Source organism: Loxodonta africana, chromosome 3 (assembly GCF_030014295.1).
Source record: "Loxodonta africana isolate mLoxAfr1 chromosome 3, mLoxAfr1.hap2, whole genome shotgun sequence".
Lineage (NCBI taxonomy): Eukaryota > Metazoa > Chordata > Mammalia > Proboscidea > Elephantidae > Loxodonta > Loxodonta africana.
This window is the reverse complement of record NC_087344.1, coordinates 8,716,531-8,734,575: the sequence shown is the minus strand read 5'-3', so window position 1 is coordinate 8,734,575 and position 18,045 is coordinate 8,716,531. Positions and strand designations below refer to the sequence as shown.

At 47.9% G+C, this 18,045-nt stretch overlaps 1 protein-coding gene across 8 annotated transcripts in view; it reads left to right on the top strand.

Moving 5' to 3' along the window:
* The first annotated feature begins 5,630 nt into the window (after positions 1-5,630).
* RFX2 (regulatory factor X2) overlaps positions 5,631-18,045 on the top strand; it is a 110,544-nt gene continuing 98,129 nt past the window's right edge. For 4 of the 8 annotated variants that reach the window (XM_064280383.1, XM_064280380.1, XM_064280376.1 and 1 more), the window contains exon 1: positions 5,633-5,781. The gene's annotated coding sequence lies outside the window, so the exon portion shown is untranslated. Of the gene's footprint in view, positions 5,782-18,045 lie in introns of all 8 variants that reach the window. The other 4 variants (XM_064280382.1, XM_064280378.1, XM_064280379.1 and 1 more) reach the window with 3 other exon arrangements.

The following is an 18,045-nucleotide window of genomic DNA, read 5'->3' as shown; positions in this document are numbered from 1 at the left end:
ACTCATAGTGACCATATAGGACTGAGTAGAACTTCCCCATAGGGTTTTCTAGGCTGGAGCCTTTATGGGATCAGATTACCTTGTCTTTTCTCCCATGGATCCATTTGATGGTTCGAACGGACGACCTTTGCGTTAGCAGCCGAGCACTCAACCATTGTGCCGTACAGCCCAGCAATTCTGCTCCTAGGTAGGTACCCAAAAGACTTGAAAGCAGGAACTCAAACAGATATTTTTACAACGATGTTCTCTGCAGCACTATTCACAATAGCCGAAAGATGGAAATAGCCCAAATGTCCGTCAGCAGACGAATGAATAAACGCACTGTGGTGTATACACACAATGGAATATTATTCAGTCATGAAGAGAAATGAAGTCCTGATGCATGCTACAACCTGGATGAGCCTTGAAGACATTAGGTTCAGTGAAGATAGCCAATCAGAAAAGGACAAATATTGTGTGATCCCACTGGTATGAAATATCTAGAATAGGCAAATGTATAGAGACCAAAGTTTACTCATGGTTACCAGGGGCGGTAGGAGGGGGAAACAGGAAGTCACCGTTCAGGAAGTATTGAGTATCTGTTAATGGTAATGGAAAAGCTGACAGTGGATACTGGTGATAGTTATACAACAGGATCCATGTAACTGGTTTCACTGAATTGTACGTATAAAAACTACTGAAAGGGCAAATATTGTGTCATACGCATATTTTAAAAAATCAGTTGCCGTCAAATTGACGCTGGTGACCCCAAGTGTGTCAGAGTAGAACTGTGCTCAAAAAGGTTTTCCATGGCTGATTTTTCCGAAGTAGATCCCCAGGCCTTTCTTCCAAGGCACCTCCTCTATGTGGACTCGAACCGCCAACCTTTCAGAGAGCAGCTGAGCGTGTTCACCATTTGTGCCACCCAAAACCAAACCAAACCAGTTGCCGTGGAGCCAGCTCTGACTCTCGGGGACCCCGCGTGTGTCAGAGCAGAACTGCGTTCCATAGGGTTTTCCATGGCTGAGTTTCAGAAGTAGATTAACAGGCCTTTTTTCTGAGGAGCTCTGGATGCACTCAAACCCCCAAACTTTTGGTTAGCAGCCAAGCACGTTCATCGTTTGCACTACCCAAGGACTACTATATACATATTTTTATCCCAATTAAAAAATTAATAAAATTTCTGGGCAGAGACCTTCTGGTGTGTTGAGGGATGGGTGTGGAGAGGGGCCTGGTTGCCTCTCAACTGATCTAGGTGAGGGGATTTCCTGGGCCCACCTTCGCTCTAATGGGACCCTGAGTGCAGGATCTGTGATGCTGCCATTGTGGCCTGGCAAGAGGACTGGTGTCTGCCCCTTGCCAAAACATGTAGGATGGGAAAGGAGCTGGCTGGCACTTTTGGCAGCTGAGTAAAGGCGACTTGCTGCTAAATCAGGACCGGCTTTAAAGTGCTGAGTTTGTTTGGGCAGACGTGTTGGTTTCTCAGGAACTAGATGTCCACAGGAACAAGAGGGAGCTGGCGTGGGGGGCATCTTAGATCTTGCCCACTATGGCCTCCCAGAGGAGCAAACAGCCTGGGCAGAAACCAAGCTCCTGAATTCCTAGGGACTATGCTGCTAACCAAAAGGTTGGCAGTTCAAATCCACCAGGCGCTCCTTGGAAACTATGGGGCAGTTCTACTCTGCCCTGTTGGGTCACTATGAGTCAGAATTGACTCCACGGCAATGGGTTTGTTTTTTTTATAAGGAGGGAGGGTAGAGCAGTGGTGGTTCAGTGGTAGGATTCTTGCTTTCTGTGCAGGAGACCTGGGTTTGAGTCCCAGCCCGTGCACTTCATGCCTGGTGGTACAACAGTTATGTCTGGGCTGCTAAGAGAAAGGTTGCCAGTTTGAACCCGCCCAGTGGCTCCAGGGGTGAAAGACCTGGCGATTTGCTTCCATAAAGTTTACATCCTAGCAAGCCCTATGGGACAGTTCTACTCTGTCACACAGGGTCACTACGAGTTGGAATCCACTCGAGGGCAGCAACAGTAGGGGAGAACGACGGGTGCAGCTTTGCTTCAGGGTAGGTTTGAAGGATTGCCCTCACAGTCCCCTCTGAATAAATGTTTTTGGCTGAATTAACAAACGAATGGCAGGGACGAATTGCTGCAGTGCTAAATTGAAGACTCTCTCATGTGAAAATCTGCCAAAAGCAACCAATTAGAAGATCATGGAATCAATTTATGCAGTCACCATCAGTATTTGAATTAAAATGAAATAGTAGCAAATATGGAAGTGTGTTACACAAAGTATCGTCTCATGAATAAACGTTTTTAGTTATACTGTATACATGTTTGTGTGTACTGGGCCTCTGGGTTAACTGTATTTCCTGTTGTGTGTTGTTGTTAAAACAAGTTTGAAAGCCACCCAGCTACTAACTGTTGACGCTGGGCAAATTCACTCATTCTTTCTGGGCCTCAGTTTCCCGATCTGTAAAGTGGGGATAATTGGTAGCACCTTCTCAGGCACCTTCTCAGGATACGACTGTGAAATTTGACTGAGTTGTTGTTGTTGGGTAACATCGAGTCCCTTCTGACTCATAGTAACCCTATGTACAACAGGACGAAACACTCCCCAGTCCTGTGTCATCCTCACAATCTTTGTTATACTTGAGCCCATTGTTGCAGCCACTGTGTCAATCCATCTCGTTGAGGGTCTTCCTCTCTTTCACTGACTCTCTACTTTACCAAGCATGTTGTCCTTCTCCAGGCACTGGTCCCTCCTGATAACATGTCCAAAGTACATGAGAACAAGTCTTGCCAACCTTTCTGGCTTGACTGAGTTAGCACGTGAATGTTAAGGACACTGCCTGGAACATAAGAACAAGTTAATCAATGCTCACTGTTATGATTACTTGTTGAATGAATGAGCTGATGCCTAATCTTTTCTTTAATTGCCCTCCCTGCTTCTTTTCAGAACTAGCTTTTTCTCCTAGAGTTTCTTTCTCCTGATTTTAATTTGTACTGTTAAAACAAAAATCATATTAAGCCAACAACAGAAATTGATTGAACTTGATTGGATATATGGAGCCCTGGTGGCACTGTGGGTAAGCATTCAGCTGCTAACCAAAAGGTCAGTGGTTTGAACCCACCAGCCGCTCCCTGGAAACCCTTTGGGGCAGTTTTACTCTGCCCTTTGGGGTCTCTATGAGGCAGAATCGACTTGACAGCAAGGAGTTTTTTGTTTTGTTTTGTTTTGATTCAATATAAGATTTGCGCTATGAGTCGGAATTGACTCGAGGGCAATGGGTTTTATATGATTTGCAAATCAGGGTTAACATTTTCATTAGGAAGTAAAAAATGTTCCCAAGAGGAAAGAATTTCCAAAGAGTCTTATACCCCATCTTTTCAACATTGCCATGGAAACGGGGCCAGAACAGTGTTTACATAATGACAATTTATCCTAGCACACAGCTTCTGGTTTGACCTGTACTCTGCTTCTCAAAGCTGACTGTACACAGAGAATTCTTCAAAAGAGCGCAGTGCCTAAGTCAAAACGGTCTTTACTAAGGTTTACTAGGCTATATTGTTTGACTTTAAAGGTGACTTTAGGAGACCAGGGAGCCCTGTGGCACAGTGCTTAAGCATTTGGCTGCTAACCAAAATCTACCAGCCACTGCTTGGGAACCTTATAGGGCAGTTCTACTCTGCCCTATATGGTCACTCAGAGTCAGAATCGACTGGATGGCAACAGGTTTGGTTTTTTGGTTTAGAAAACCAGGGCAATGGCCTGGGTGAGTCACCCCAACTCCATGAAACCTCAAAACTGTATTTCACAAATGAAGTAAAACTGTTTCTCAGTACTCACACCCATTCTAACCTCTTTTCCCAAGCAACTATACATATTTTTACTTATTTATTCTGTTTGTTTTCCATGTCCCCCCACTAAAATATAAGCTCTATGAGAGTGGATGAGATGGTCGTCTGTCCTGTTCACAGCTAAGCCCCACCACCTACACACCAGGAGTGGCAAACATTTTCTCTAAAGGGACAGACAGTCTTCTGGGCTTTCCTTATGCATTTATGCTTATAACACATGGTTTTCTCGAAACTACTCAACTGGCAACTACTCAACTCTGTTCATGCTGCCTGAAACCAGCCTTCCTCATTGCTTAACAGAATGAGCATTGGTGTGTTTCAATAAAACTTTATTTACAAAAACAGGCAGGCTGAATTTGGCCCACAGGCCGTAGTTCCTCAACCCTTAAACTACTTGAAAATACTGGCTGCAATAATTTGAACCTGAGTTTCATATAGTTTTTACATGTCACAAGAGACTCTTCTCCTTTTGATTTTTTAACCATTTAAAAATGTTTATTTCAATTCTTAGCCCACGGCAATGTCATGGAATTGTACGTGTAGGAATTGTTGAATTGCTCTATCTTTTGCTGTGTATATTCTCAAAAAAAAAAAAAAAAAAGTACCAAACCAGAAACTATTTTTTTAATTCCTAGCTTGTGGGCCACACACAGATTTGGCCTAAGAGCCCTAGTTTGCTAACCCCTAACCCAGACTGTGCTTGTTGTTTGCCGTGAAGTGACCAAGTAGAACTGCCCCATAGGATTTTCTAGGCTATAAACTTTATAAAAGGAGCCCTAGTGGCACTGTGTTTAAGTGCTGGGCTGCTACCCAAAAGGTTGGTGGTTCAAACCCACCTCTCTGCAGGAGAAAGATGTGGCAGTCTGCTTCCAGAAAGATTACAGTCTTGGAAACCCTATGGGGCAGTTCTCCTTTGTCCTATATGGTCGCTACAAGTCAGAACCCACTCCACAACAACGGGTTAATCTTCATGAGAGCAAATGTTGTTGTTGTTAGGTGCTGTCGAGTCTGTTGCGACTCACAGTGACCCCGCGTACAACAGAATGAGACACTGCCTGGTCCTGCGCATTTCGCACGATCCTTGCTGTGTTTGAGCCCACTGTTGCAGCCACTGTGTCAAGCCATCTCCTTGAGGGTTCTCCTCTTTTTCACTGACCCTCTGCTTTACCAAGCATGATGTCCTTCTCCAGGGACTGATCCTTCATGATAACATGTCCAAAGTATGTGAAACATAGTCTCGCCATCCTTGCTTCTAAGGAACACTCTGGCTGCACTTCTTCTAAGACAGATTTGAGAGCAAATAGCCAGGTCTTTCTTCCGCACTTCCACTGCGTGGGTTCAAATCATTTACCTTCCATTAGCAGCAGAGCACATAACCATGGCACCACCAGGGCTCCTCAGATTGTGCCTAGGCGTCCGATGATCGCTTGTGGAACAAATATAGGTGCCTGTGTCCCTGCAACTTGTCCTTTTCCAAGCCAGCCACCGTCCCTGCCCCGCGCGCGCCTCCCTCTCGCCAACCTCCGGTGCGCGCGCGCCGCCGCCAGGCCCCACCCTCCCTCGAGGCAATTGGCTAGCCATCGGTCTCGGCCTGGGGGCGCCCTCTTTGACAGGCATGACGGGCATCCAATAGGCGACCGCAGAGACTCGCGCCCCGCCCCCCGCGCCCGTTGGGGGCGGGCCTGGGCGGGCCGTTGAGGGGTGGGGCGTGGGCCTGGTAACCGTTGCCGGTAACAACGCCCCGCCTCGTCCTGGCGGGAGGGCGGCGCGAGGCGGGCTAGCGGGCGGGCTGCGGGAGCGGGAGGAGGAGCGGCCGCCGCCGCCGCCGCCGCCGCCATAGAGACTGTAGCCGTGGAGACTGTTACTTACCAACGGGGACCAACACGCAGCAGCCGCCGCCGCCGCCGCGGGAGCCGCTGCCCGAACTCCCGGCCCGAACTCCAGGTGACCGATGCGACCGCCCTGGGCCCGGCCCGGCCGGGGGCGCGGGGGGCGGCGGGGACCCCGCGGGGGTTGGGGGCGCACCCCCGGTCACCCCAACGTCCGCACGACCCGCCCATGCACCCCGGTCCGGAGTGTGGGGCCCCCTGGCGACGCCCCCTCGCTCCTGCTCCGCAGACTCGGGGGAAGTGGGGACCCATCTCACTTTTCACGAGACTTCCTGGATCAGGGACGCCCGGGGACCCCTCTCTCACCTTTACCTTCAGGCTCCCTGAAATGGGGCACCCCGGAAACTCCTCTCTCACTTTTCTTTAAACTTCCTGAATTTGGGGCGCCGTGGGGACCCTTCCCTCACTCTTACTCTCAGGCTCCCTGAGTTGGGGATGCCTGGGTACCCTCTTCCTACTTTCACCCCAAAATCCCGGAGATTGGGACACCCCTAGGGCCACGCTCTCACTCTTACCCTCAGACTCGTTGAATTGGGGGCTTCCAGGAACCCTCTTTTCACTTTTACCCCCAAGTTCCTGAAATTGGGGCACCCGCAGGACCCCTCTCTCACTCTTGCCCTCAAACTCCCTGAATTGGAGGTGCCCTGAAGACCCCCCGCTCACTTTCACCCCAAAATCCTGGACTTAGGCATCCTGGGACCCCTTCTCATTTTGATCCCCAAATTCCCTGAATTTGGGGGCTCTGCCTGAGCCGCCTTCTCACTCTTTAACCAAAACTCGGTACGTTTGTCCTAGGGTGAACCCCCTTCTGACTTTTTCTCCGCAAACTCTCCAAAAATCGGGAGTCCGGGGGAACAGTTCCTCCCCTTTTGACCAAAAATCCTCGTGTTTCGGGTTCCTGGGACATCTACCCCCTCTCCCTTTTAGCCCTCACATCCCTCAGTTTGGGGGACCCTGGGTCCGCCCTTCCTTCCCCGCCCCTCTAGAAAGCTCCTTCGCACGCCCGCAGCTCCTCTATTTGGATGGCGAGGAAAGTTTCACCCAAGGTTTCGTTTTGTCGTAATTTATTAATTTATTATGTGGTTACAGAGCCGAGCCTGTGGCCCAAACTGCGCGGTGGCATTTTCTGCTGGTGTTGTGCCAGTGCATATGTGTGTGTTTGTGTGCTTAAACCCCACCCCTTGTCCCCCAGTACACACGCGCCCCCCAAATGCGCTTGATTCCTTTCTCTTTCTCTCTTGGAGCAGCCTTCCCGGTCCCCTGCTCTGTCCCGGGTTGGGCTTTGTCGCGGCTACGGTCTCGGAAAGTTGGGTTTCCAGGTCCCAGTGGCTATTTCCAGGGCTCCCGGGCTGGAACTGCCCCTGCTATTCTGGCGGCCGGCAGGGCAGTTCATCTTCTTATTTTAACCTCCCGGTGGCCCCCAGGAATGGGGGCGGGGGACACAGAAGGACAGATGTAGCGCCATTGCAGGGCTGCAGACCTCATTTGTGCCACAAGCACAAAATTCTTTTCTTGCTTTGTGCAATAAACTGTCAGTGCCGGCTCTGGCAAGTCTTTAAATTTTTTTTTCTCCCCCCCCAAGTCAGCGTTATTATCTGCAGATCCAAAATGTCAAACCTGTACGAGTTCATTCTCACTTTCAACTAAGACTTCTCCGCCCCCCCCCCACACAACATCAACGGCAATAACTTGTTTTTTGCCTGAACACATTGTCAACATGTTTTTATCCTTTCATGCTCTGAAACATTGTTGTTATGTAAACACTTTTACTCTCTGTCCCTCTGAGGGTTACTTGGGGAAGGGGGTTCCTGGTCTTTTTCCCTCTCTGAGTTTAAAGACTTGAACTAACTGGAAAATAACCTTACAAATGGCTTCTCACCTCCTCAGACCAGAGAAGTAACAGTTTATGGGAAGCCCTCCTAGGGAAGGAATTTTGTTTCCTTAATTGTCAGGGCTCCTCCACAGGGGAAGACAGACTGCCAAAGCACTGGAGTGTCGGACTGGTCGTTTTTTAGGCTTCTGCTAAAGGCTTCTCATGGTATAGGGTGAGAAAGATAACTGGTTTCTGATTAGGTGATATTTCAACTGCTTTGAATCGGGAATGAGTTCAGAAGTACAGTTGTTTGCAGTCCTGAATGATTTAGCCCTTTGGGTACATTCCTACCTCATCCCAGATGAACCTCCTAGTAAGGTCAAAAAGGGAAGGAGAGGGGAGGGACAGATTTCTTAATTACCCCAAGTAACAGGCAAGTCCTTCGAAATTCAGTTGTTATTTGCTTTCTGGGTGAAGGGCACATATTACCTGAAAGTGGTTTGTTGTGGTACTATTCATCTTTTAGCAATATCTATCATGGAAGCACTGCTAGGACCAGTCGATTCACCAGAAAGGCAGATGCCAGGAAATTGCTTATCTGGGCCTTATTTCGTAGGTCTAATTTGTAGTGTGCATCAGGGTTGTATCCTTTCTCCATACCTATTCAATCTGTATGCTGAGCAAATAATCCGAGAAGCTGGACTGTATGAAGAAGAATGGGGCATCAGGATCAGAAGAAGACTCATTAACAACCTGTGTCATGCAGATGACACAACTGTGCTTTCTGAAAGCAAAGAGGACTTGAAGCACTTACTGATGAAAATAGAAGACCACAGCTTTCAGTATGGATTACACCTCAACATAAAGAAAACAAAAATCCTCACGATGGGACCAATAAACACCATCATGATATGTGGAGAAAAGATTGAAATTGTCAAGGATTTTATTTTACTTGGATCCACAGTCAACATCTGTGGAAACAGTAGTCAAGAAATTAAACGACGTATTGCATTGGGCAAATCTGTTGCAAAGGACCTTTTTAAAGTATTAAAAAGCAAAGATGTCACTTTGAGGACTGAGGTGCACCTGACTCAAGCCGTGGTATTTTCAATCATGTGAAAGCTGGACAGTGAGTAAGGAAGACCGAAGAAGAATTGATGCCTTTGAACTGTGGTGTTGGTGAAGAATATTGAATATACCAGAAGAATGAACAAAGCTCTCAAGAAAGAAGTACAACCAGAATGCTCCCTACAGGCGAACATGGCAAGACTTTGTCTCACATACTTTGGACATGTTGTCAGGAGGGCCCAGTCCCTGGAGAAGGACATCATGCCTGGTAAAGTAGAGGGTCAGTGAAAAAGAGGAAGACCCTCAATGAGATGGATTGACACAGTGGCTACAACGGTGAGCTCAAGCATAACAACGATTGTGAGGATGGCGCAGGACTGGGTAATAGGGTCGCTATGAGTCGGAACCAACTCGACAGCACCTAACGACAACAACTTTTAGTTTCAGGTTAGAGTTATAACTAATTCATATTAATCAACAGTTAATTTATCTTTAATTAAATTTCTTTAACACTGTAATTGAATCCAAATTTGGAATGTACTTGTGAGATTTTTATAGTAACAAGTGGTTGTTTAGGTCCCTGGGTAGCACAGAGAATTTGCGAACCTCCCGCCGTTGAGTCGGTTCCGACTCATGGTGACCCCACATGTTACAGAGTAGCAGTGCTCCAGAGGGTTTTCTTGGCTGTAATTTTTATGGAAACAGATTGCCAGGCCTTTGTTCTGTGGTCCTGCTGGGGGGATGCAAACCACCAACTTTTTGGTTAATGGTTGAGTGTGAACCGTTTGGACCACCCCGGCATCTAGATAAGGACCATAGATATGACCTCATGTCAGTTCAGGTCCAGCATTGTCACAAGTGAGTCTGTGCCAAACTTAAGAAAATCTTCCAGTTTTCAGAGGTTTTTGGATTTCAGCATTGTCATAAGGGATCATGGACCTTTGTAGAAAAACAGACTTTCGACTCTCTTTCTATAATTAATGGCCATTAACTCCTTCTCTGCAGGCCGTGTTCTCCTGGGTATGTGTCTGGCGTGTACCATTTGCATCGAGTCAGCTCTGAATCATGGCAGCCCATGTGTGTCAGAGCAGAAGTGGGTCCACAGGGTTTTCAGTGGCTGATTTCCCAGAAGGAGATCACCAGGCCTTTCTTCCAACATGCCTCTGGGTGGACTCGAACCTCCAGCCTTTCAGTTAGCAGCTGAGCACTTGACTGTTTGCACCACCCAGGGACTCTGTTTGGCAACAGTATGTACTTAGTTTGTTGAATGAAAGAGTGTATGGGAATTAGAGAACTGAAAACCACCTGTATACCTCTTGGAAATCTCAAGATCAGCAAAAGAATTCTTATAGAAAAAAAAGAGAGTGAGAGAGAACTTTATGAGAGGAAGCCCTAGAATGAGTTGGAATCGACTCCACAGCAATGGTTTTCGTTTTTGGCAGGAAAGGGGAACCCCTGTGTGCAGCAAACAGTTAACACGCTCAACTTCTAACCGAAAGGTTGGAGGCTCAAGTCCACCCGAAGGAGCCTCAGAAGAAAGACCTGGCGATCTGGTTCTGAAAACCCAGTCATTGAAAACCCTGTGGGGCACAATTCTGCCCTGACGCGCACAGGGTCGCCACGAGTCTGGCAGCTCGGCGGCAGCTGGCCTGGCATTCTGAGGAGTGGGTGAAGGACAGTGGGAGGAAGAGCAGGGATTGCCCATGCCAAGTCTGGGGAGAGTTGGTGCCAGGGAAGCGCCATCTGACCGGCAAGGATGGCTCTATTACAATACTAAATGTAATTAAAGTTAAATTAGCTAAATATGGATTAATATTAATGACCAATAAGGCTGATATGAAACTAAAAATTAGATCCACGAAATAAGAACCAGATACACAGTGCAGGGGACTGGGTTCTAAGATCTTCCCAACAGAAAGAAGCTACCCAGCTGCCTGCAGGACACCCCCAGGTGGCTTCTTAGCACTGGCCTGTCGGGACCGTGAACTTGTATCTCCCTCTCACCAGCTCAGCAGCCAGTCGGAGCCTGGTAACATGGCAGCCACATTAAGTCCCACTGGGTTCTCCTCTCTGCTCACAACCTCCCATAGCTCCCATCTCACTTTGCGCAAAAGCCACAGTCTCTCCTGGCTCCCCCCACCCCATAGCTTTGTGACGCCGATCCCTTGTGCTCACTCAGCTTGGGCCCTCTGGCCTCTCGGAAGTTCCTCAAACCCTCTCTCTGGAAGGCTTCTTACCCAGGTATTGGTGGGGCTGGCTCCTACAAAGACCTCGCTTCCTTCAGCCCTTTTTGAAAATGTCACCACCTCCAGGAGGCCCTCCCAGGCCACCTACTCAAAATGACAGTGCTCCGACCCTTCTTGGCCTCATCTCCTGCTTGCTTTTTCTCCTTCGCACTGATCACCGTGAACACACACTGTAAATTAAAACCAGTTGCCGTCGAGTCGATTCTGACTCATGGCCACTCCACGTGTGTCAGGGTAGGACTGTGCTCCAATAAGGTTTTCAATGGCAGTAGATTTTTTGGAAGTAGATCACCAGCCCTTTCTTCCGAGGCAATTCAGGTGGACTCAAACTGCCAGCCTTTCGGTTAGCAGCTGAGTGCTTAATCATTTGCGGCACTCAGGGACTCCCACAGTGTGTCATACATGTTATTCTGTTATCACTATCCCCTCGTTAGAATGTCAGCTTGGGCAGGGCAGGGAATTCTGTCTTGTTTTATTAACTTCTTTATCCCTGGGGCCAAGAATAATGCCTAGCACCAAGCAGAGCGTATGATAAATATTTGTTAAATGAATGGGTAAATGGATTTCGTTGACACCTAGGGGGAACGCACGTGCAGAAATTAAGAGTTGCTTGTTACGGGCCATATGTTGCTGCCTATGAGACTGGTGGGCCTCCAAAGGGAAGAGTGAGGGAAAAATTATGGGCTACAACACTGGATGCTGCAGACATGGGCTTTGGGGCCCAGCAGATAAGGGGTTAAATTGCGGTGTCACCGTTTATTAGCTCATGGACTGGGTAAGGTTCAGCATCTGTGAACTAGGTAATAACACTTGTATGGTTGCCATGTTAGGAATAATATCTGTGAACTATTTTAGCACAGCTCCTGGCACGTAGTAGGTGTTCAACAGAGAGTTGCTATTATTATAGTTATTGTTATTATTAGAATGACGCAAACAAGCAGTAAGTGGCCTGGGATTATCTATTTTTTCTTTTGGTTTTCTGACCAGTGCCAAATGCTGAGGAGGCATGCGGTAAATCTTCCTCACTTGGTTGAGTGGTTGAGCCTTGCTGTTAATTGCCGGAGAAGGGCTCTGACTCATGACTCCCGTATGCAGAACAGAACGAGAGGTGCCCAGTCCTGTGTGGCCTTCATGATCGTTGATGTGCTCGAGTCCATCGTTGCAGCTGTTGAGTCAGTCCATCTCATGGAGGGTTTCCCTTGTTTTCTCTGACGCTCCACCTTACCAAACACAATGTCCCTTTCTAGTGATTGGTCTTTCCTGATGACGTATCCAAAGTAACAGCCGAAGACTCTCCTTGCCCGTGTCTAAGGAGCATTCTGGTTGTATTCTTTCCTAAAACTAATTTGTTTGTTCTTCTGGCAGTTCACGGTATAGTCAACATTCTTCGCCAACACCATAATTCAAACACGTCAGCTCATCTTCTGTCTTCCTTTTCCATTGTCCCATTTTCTCCCCACGTTTTACTTGGATCTGCAATTAACGCCCATGGAAGCAGCAGCCAAGAAATCACACGACATGTTGCATTGGGCACATCTGCTGCAAAAGACCTCTTCAAAGTTTTGAAAAGCAAAGAGGTCACTTTGGGGACTAAGGCATGCCTAACCTACGCCATGGTCTTTTCAATCGCCTTATGCACGCAAAGCTGGACAATGAAAAAGGAACACAGAAGAAAGAACTGATGCATTTGAACTGTGGTTAAGCCTTACACTGTCTGTTTTAGGGTGGGAAAACGCCTTACGTTAGGTTAGAAAGTCACTGATACAAATATGATACTCTACACATGTAAGCGTTCAACATAAACAAAAACAACAACAAAAAAAAGTCGCTTGGAGTCCTACATCTTGGTTGTGCTATATAAGTCCATCTTAAATTAGCCCCCAGACATCACACTTGCTGAGGAGGTTGTGAAATGGCCAGACTCTTCAGGCAGAACTTCTAGATGAGAACATTGTAAAATGAGTTTCCCTCCCCTGTTATCTCTGGCTCTTCGATGCCAACGCGGTCGAAGTTTTGGAAAGGAGCCATCTGGAGCCCAGACCCTGCCTGCTCTTCATGCCAGGACTTGAACTGGGTCTGTAGGAGCGTTCCACGTGGCCTCGCTCCTCACTGCTCCTCCGCGCTTTCCTCCTGAAATCACATTCCTGGTGTGTGACACACAGCCCTTCCTCGCAGGCTTTAAAACTCTGTTTTACGCCCTAGCAATTTCTCTCTCTTTTCCAAATTTTATTGCGGCGAACATATACCTAACCAAACATCCGCCGCTGCAACAGTTTCTTTGTGTTTAATTTAGTAACGTTGACTGCATTCTTCAGGTTGTACAGCCATCCTTGTTACCCTTTTCCACATCATTCCACCACCATTAACATAGGTTCACAGCCCCCTAAGCAGAAATACCCCCTTTCTCCCTCCCTCCCACCCCCGCTAACCACTTAATAAGCTTTGGTTTCTATATATCGTTTATTTCTCTTAAGTGAGATCACACACTATTTGCCCTTTGGTGACTGACTGATTTCGCTCAGTGTGATGTTTTCAGGGTCCATGCAGGCTGTGGCATGTGTCGGGACTGCATTCCTCTTCACGGCTCAGTAGTATTCCATTGTGTGTAGAGACCACATTGTGTTTCTCCATCATGTGTTGGTAGACCTCGGGGTTGTTCCCACCTTTTGGCTCTTGTGAAAAGTACCCCAGTGAATGTTGCTGTACAAGTTTCTGTTTGCGTTTCAGCCTTCAGTTCTTCTGCGTAGGTACCTAGGAGGGGGATTGCTAACCCTGGCAATTTCTTATTCTTATTTTTGTTTGGAATCCTATGAATTTCCTAAAATTATAGTTGACATCTCATGACCATAGATGATACTACGGTGCTAGGATAGCACCTGCCGTGGTTCATGTTTAAAAATGAATTAAGAATATGTACAGCTTATGTAATGGAGCCCTGGCCGCACAGCGGTTAAGCATTCAGCTGCTAACCAAAAGGTCGGCAGTTTGAATCCACCAGCCGCTCCTTGGAAACCCTGTGGGGCAGTTCTACTCTGTCCTATAGGGTCTCTATGAGTCAGAATCGACTTGACAGCAGTGGGTTTTTTTGTTTTACATGAATGGCCTGGTAGAGTGATTATTTGTTGTTTACTATGTAATGAAGCCTCGATGTGCTACATACAGTAAGCCTTTTTAAATTAAGATCTGTGCAGTTATTTTGAGCATGTATGTCTGTGAGTGTGTGTGTGTGTGTGTGAGTGAGAACAGGGGCAGGGCATAATTCACAACAAGAGATTCCCCATATGTGAACTTTAGCCACAAACTGAATGATAGAGGCAATAAAGGAGCCCTGGTGGCACAACGGTTAAGCGCTTGGCTGCAAACCAAAAGGTTGGTAGTTCGAACCCACCAAGCGACTCCACAGGAAAAAGACCTGGGGCAATCTGCTCCTGTAAAGATCACAGCGTAGAAAACCCTGTGGGGCAGAGTAGATAGGAACCTTAGGGGCAGTAAATTTATGCTAATGAGGGAGGAACAATTTGGAAAAGCATGGTGAGAATGGTTGCCCAACTCGAAGGGTGTACTCAGTGTCTCTGAATTGTACATGGAGAAATGGTCGAATTGGTGTATGTTCTCTGTGTATATTCTCAACAACAACAAAAAATAAATTATATATATATTTTTAAAAAACCCTATGGGGCAGTTCTGCTCTATCACGTTGGGTGGCGGGAGTTGAAAATTGACTCCACAGCACCCAACAACAACATCAGAGGCAATAAAACAGGGCGGGGTGGTGCTGACTGGGAGCCTCCCGTGTCCAGGGAAGCTCCTAAAGAGGTAACAGGTGAGCTGAGACCGAAATGGTGAGAAGGAGCCACCTTACGAAGTTCAAGGGAAGAGCCTCGCTGGTAGGGGTGGCAGGGGCAAAGGTCCTGTGGCGGGTGGAGTCTGCTGGGCCTGGTCAGGGCAGAGAAAGGCAGCCAGTGTCGCTGGAGCCCAGTGTGGGAAGGGCGGTGAGACAGCCTGGGAGTGTGTCTAGGCCACAGGGAAGAGTTTGGATGCCGTTGTGAATATGAGCAAGGTTATCCATAGGTTTCACCCCAGCGTGTAGCTGTCAATCTGTGGTGTTGAGCCGGGCACTGGAGGCCCTGCTGTCTTGACCCCTGACATTTGTTCATCATTCATTCATTCACTTATTGCCGTCTTTGAGTCAAACACCATTCTGTGAGGTTACAAAGATTAAAGATCAACAAGGAGGAGGAGACGGTCTCGAAAAGGGGATGTACCGCTGGCAGCTGGGCCATGGTGGGACAGTGGTGGAATCCTCACCTTCTGTGCAGACCTGGCTTCCGTTCCCAGCCGGGACACCCCATGGGCAGCTACCACCTGCCCGTCAGTGGAGGCTCGTGTGTTGCTACGATGCTGAACAGATTTCAGTGGCGCTTCCAGACTAAGATGGACTAGGAAGAAAGACCTGGCAATTAACTTCTGAAAATCAACTGATGAAAACCCCATGGATCACGGAATATTGTCGAAGACTTCGACTCACTTACTTTGAGTGTGTCATCAGGAGGGACCAATGGGCGGATAAGGACGTCATGTTTGGTAAAGTGGAGGGCCGGTGAAGGCACAGGACACCCTCCGTGAGATGGATTGATACAATAGCCATAACAGTGGACTCGGACATACTGGTGTCCGTGAAGATGATGCAGGACCAGGCGGCATTTTGTCCTGTTGTGCTTGGGGTGCCCTGAGTCAGAGCTGACTTGATGGCAACTAACAACAACGACGGCATGGGACCTGGTGACTCGCTGTGGGGTGCAGAGGGTGATACCCAGATGTCTGATTGTAGGGAAAGGGCAGAAGATGATGCGTCAGTGAACTAAGGGCCGTGGGAGAAGCTGGTCTGGGGAGAAGTGATGAGTTCACCGTGCGCTTGTGCAGTTGAAGATGTTTGTGGGCAGTTCTCCATCACCCGTTCCCGTGGAGACCGTTCTCCATCACCCGTTCCCGTGGAGACCGTTCTCCATCACCCGTTCCCGTGGAGACCGTTCTCCATCACCCGTTCCCGTGGAGACCGTTCTCCATCACCTGTTCCCCATCACCTGTTCCCGTGGAGACCGTTTTCCATTACCTGTTGCCATCGAGTTGATTTCGACTAATAGCCATCCTGTAGGACAGAGTAGAGCTGCCCCATAGGATTTCCAAGGCTGACATCTTTACGGAAGCAGGCTGCCACGTCTTTCTCCTGCGGACTGGCTGGTGGGCTTGAACTGCTGACCTTTCTATTAGCAGCTGAGTGCTTCATCATAGCACTAGTAGGGCTACTTAGTTTTCCATCAGGCAGTTGGATTTCCAGGCCTGGTGCTGCGGGGCAGTCAAGATTTCGGAACTGTCAGCATAGAAGTTGACATGAGAAGTCCCGAGAATGGATGGCATCACCCAAAAAGAGGGTGGAGAACGCGAAGAGGCGCATAAAGACAGCGCCATCAGAACTTACGTCCACCACTGACTGTCGAGGCAACTCCAACTCGCGGCGAGCCCACGTGTGTCAGAGCAGAACTGTGCTCCACAGGGTGTGTCAGAACAGAACTGTGCTCCACAGGGTGTGTCAGAGCAGAACTGTGCTCCACAGAGTGTGTCAGAGCAGAACTGTGCTCCACAGGGTGTGTCAGAGCAGAACTGTGCTCCACAGGGTGTGTCAGAACAGAACTGTGCTCCACAGGGTGTGCAGTGGCTGATTATTAGGAAGCAGATTGCCAGGACTTTCTTTCCAGGCACCTCTGGGTAGACTCCAGCCTCCAACTTTTTGGTTAGCAGCCGAGCACATTAACCATTTGCACCATCCAGGGACTCCCATCAAAACTTAGGAGGCAGGAAAGCAGTGAGGAGACAGCTGAGGAGGTTTTGGAGGGACTTAGTTGGAAGGAGAAGCTGGAATGAGAGGCTCAGAAGGCAAAGGCAGAGAGAACTTTAAGGACGGAGTGTCCATATCACCATGAAGAGGTCAGGCCCAACAGAGACTGGAAAGGTTAGACTTGGACAGTCGCCCCGAGAAAGGATCCCGACCTACCAAAGCACAGAAGGCCTGGCTCGGGAGCACCTCTCTCCCTGGAAAATTGTTGAATTCATGCCAGTGATATAGAAGTCTGTTCCTAACGTCATACCAGCACTCAATTATGCTGCTTATTTTTTTTTAATGCAAACTGTTTATCTTTTAGAAACAGCGCCATGTTTCCAAGGATACATTTCTGTCCAAAAGGTGATCTGTGGGGTAAGGCCTTGGAAGCTGCTTCCCCCCAAAATTACCAGCCCACAAAAATGTGTGCCTGCTCCACCCCGGCCAGCGTGAACCCAAAGAAAACACCACTCAGTGCTTTTTCCATGTCTCCCATTCTTCTGAGAATACGTATAAACTGATGAGGCCTGCTTTGAGAAAGAATACACTTGAAGATGCAGGCCTGCAGAACACGTGAAAGTATGCACTTCTAACTTGAAGAAGAATTCTTCATTTTCTAAAAGAATTCATTATAGTAGGGACTTCTTTTTATGAAGAACTCTCTGGGGTCTGTATTTATCCAGCAAGTATTTGTGGGTCCAATATATTTAACATCTGAGGAGCTTGTAATTAGTCAAGTGTTTAAATGTGTTAATATATCACCATGTGGAAAGTTAAGGAAGGAGATGCTAGAGAAATTTAAAAATGGTTAGCAACTGTTGGCAACTGACATTCAGACGTGAAGTTAAAACGTAAACTCGGTACATTTCAGGAGCAAAGCAGCGGTGTAAATCACGGCACGGTTATACCACAGGTTCTTTAAAATGACAGACAGGAATGAGTAGAAAGTATTTCTGGAAGCGCTGCAAGACTCAGTTAATTGCTAGCTTAGCTCCTTAGAAGCGAGGATGACGAGACTTCGGTTCGCTTACTTTGGACATGTCATCAGGAAAGACCAGTCACTACAAAAGGACATCGTGGTTGGTAAAGTAGAAGGTTAGTAAACATGAGAGAAACTCTCAACGGGATGGACTGACACAATGGATCAGCTCAAACATACCAACGATCGTGAAGATGGCGCCGGGTCAAGCAGTGTTTTGTTCTGCTATATGTAGGGTCACCATGAGTTGGAGCCGACCCGAGGGCAACTAACGACTGTTCACAACTAAGCATGTACTTAGTGGTTACTCAGCTCGCCAGGGACACTTGGCACAC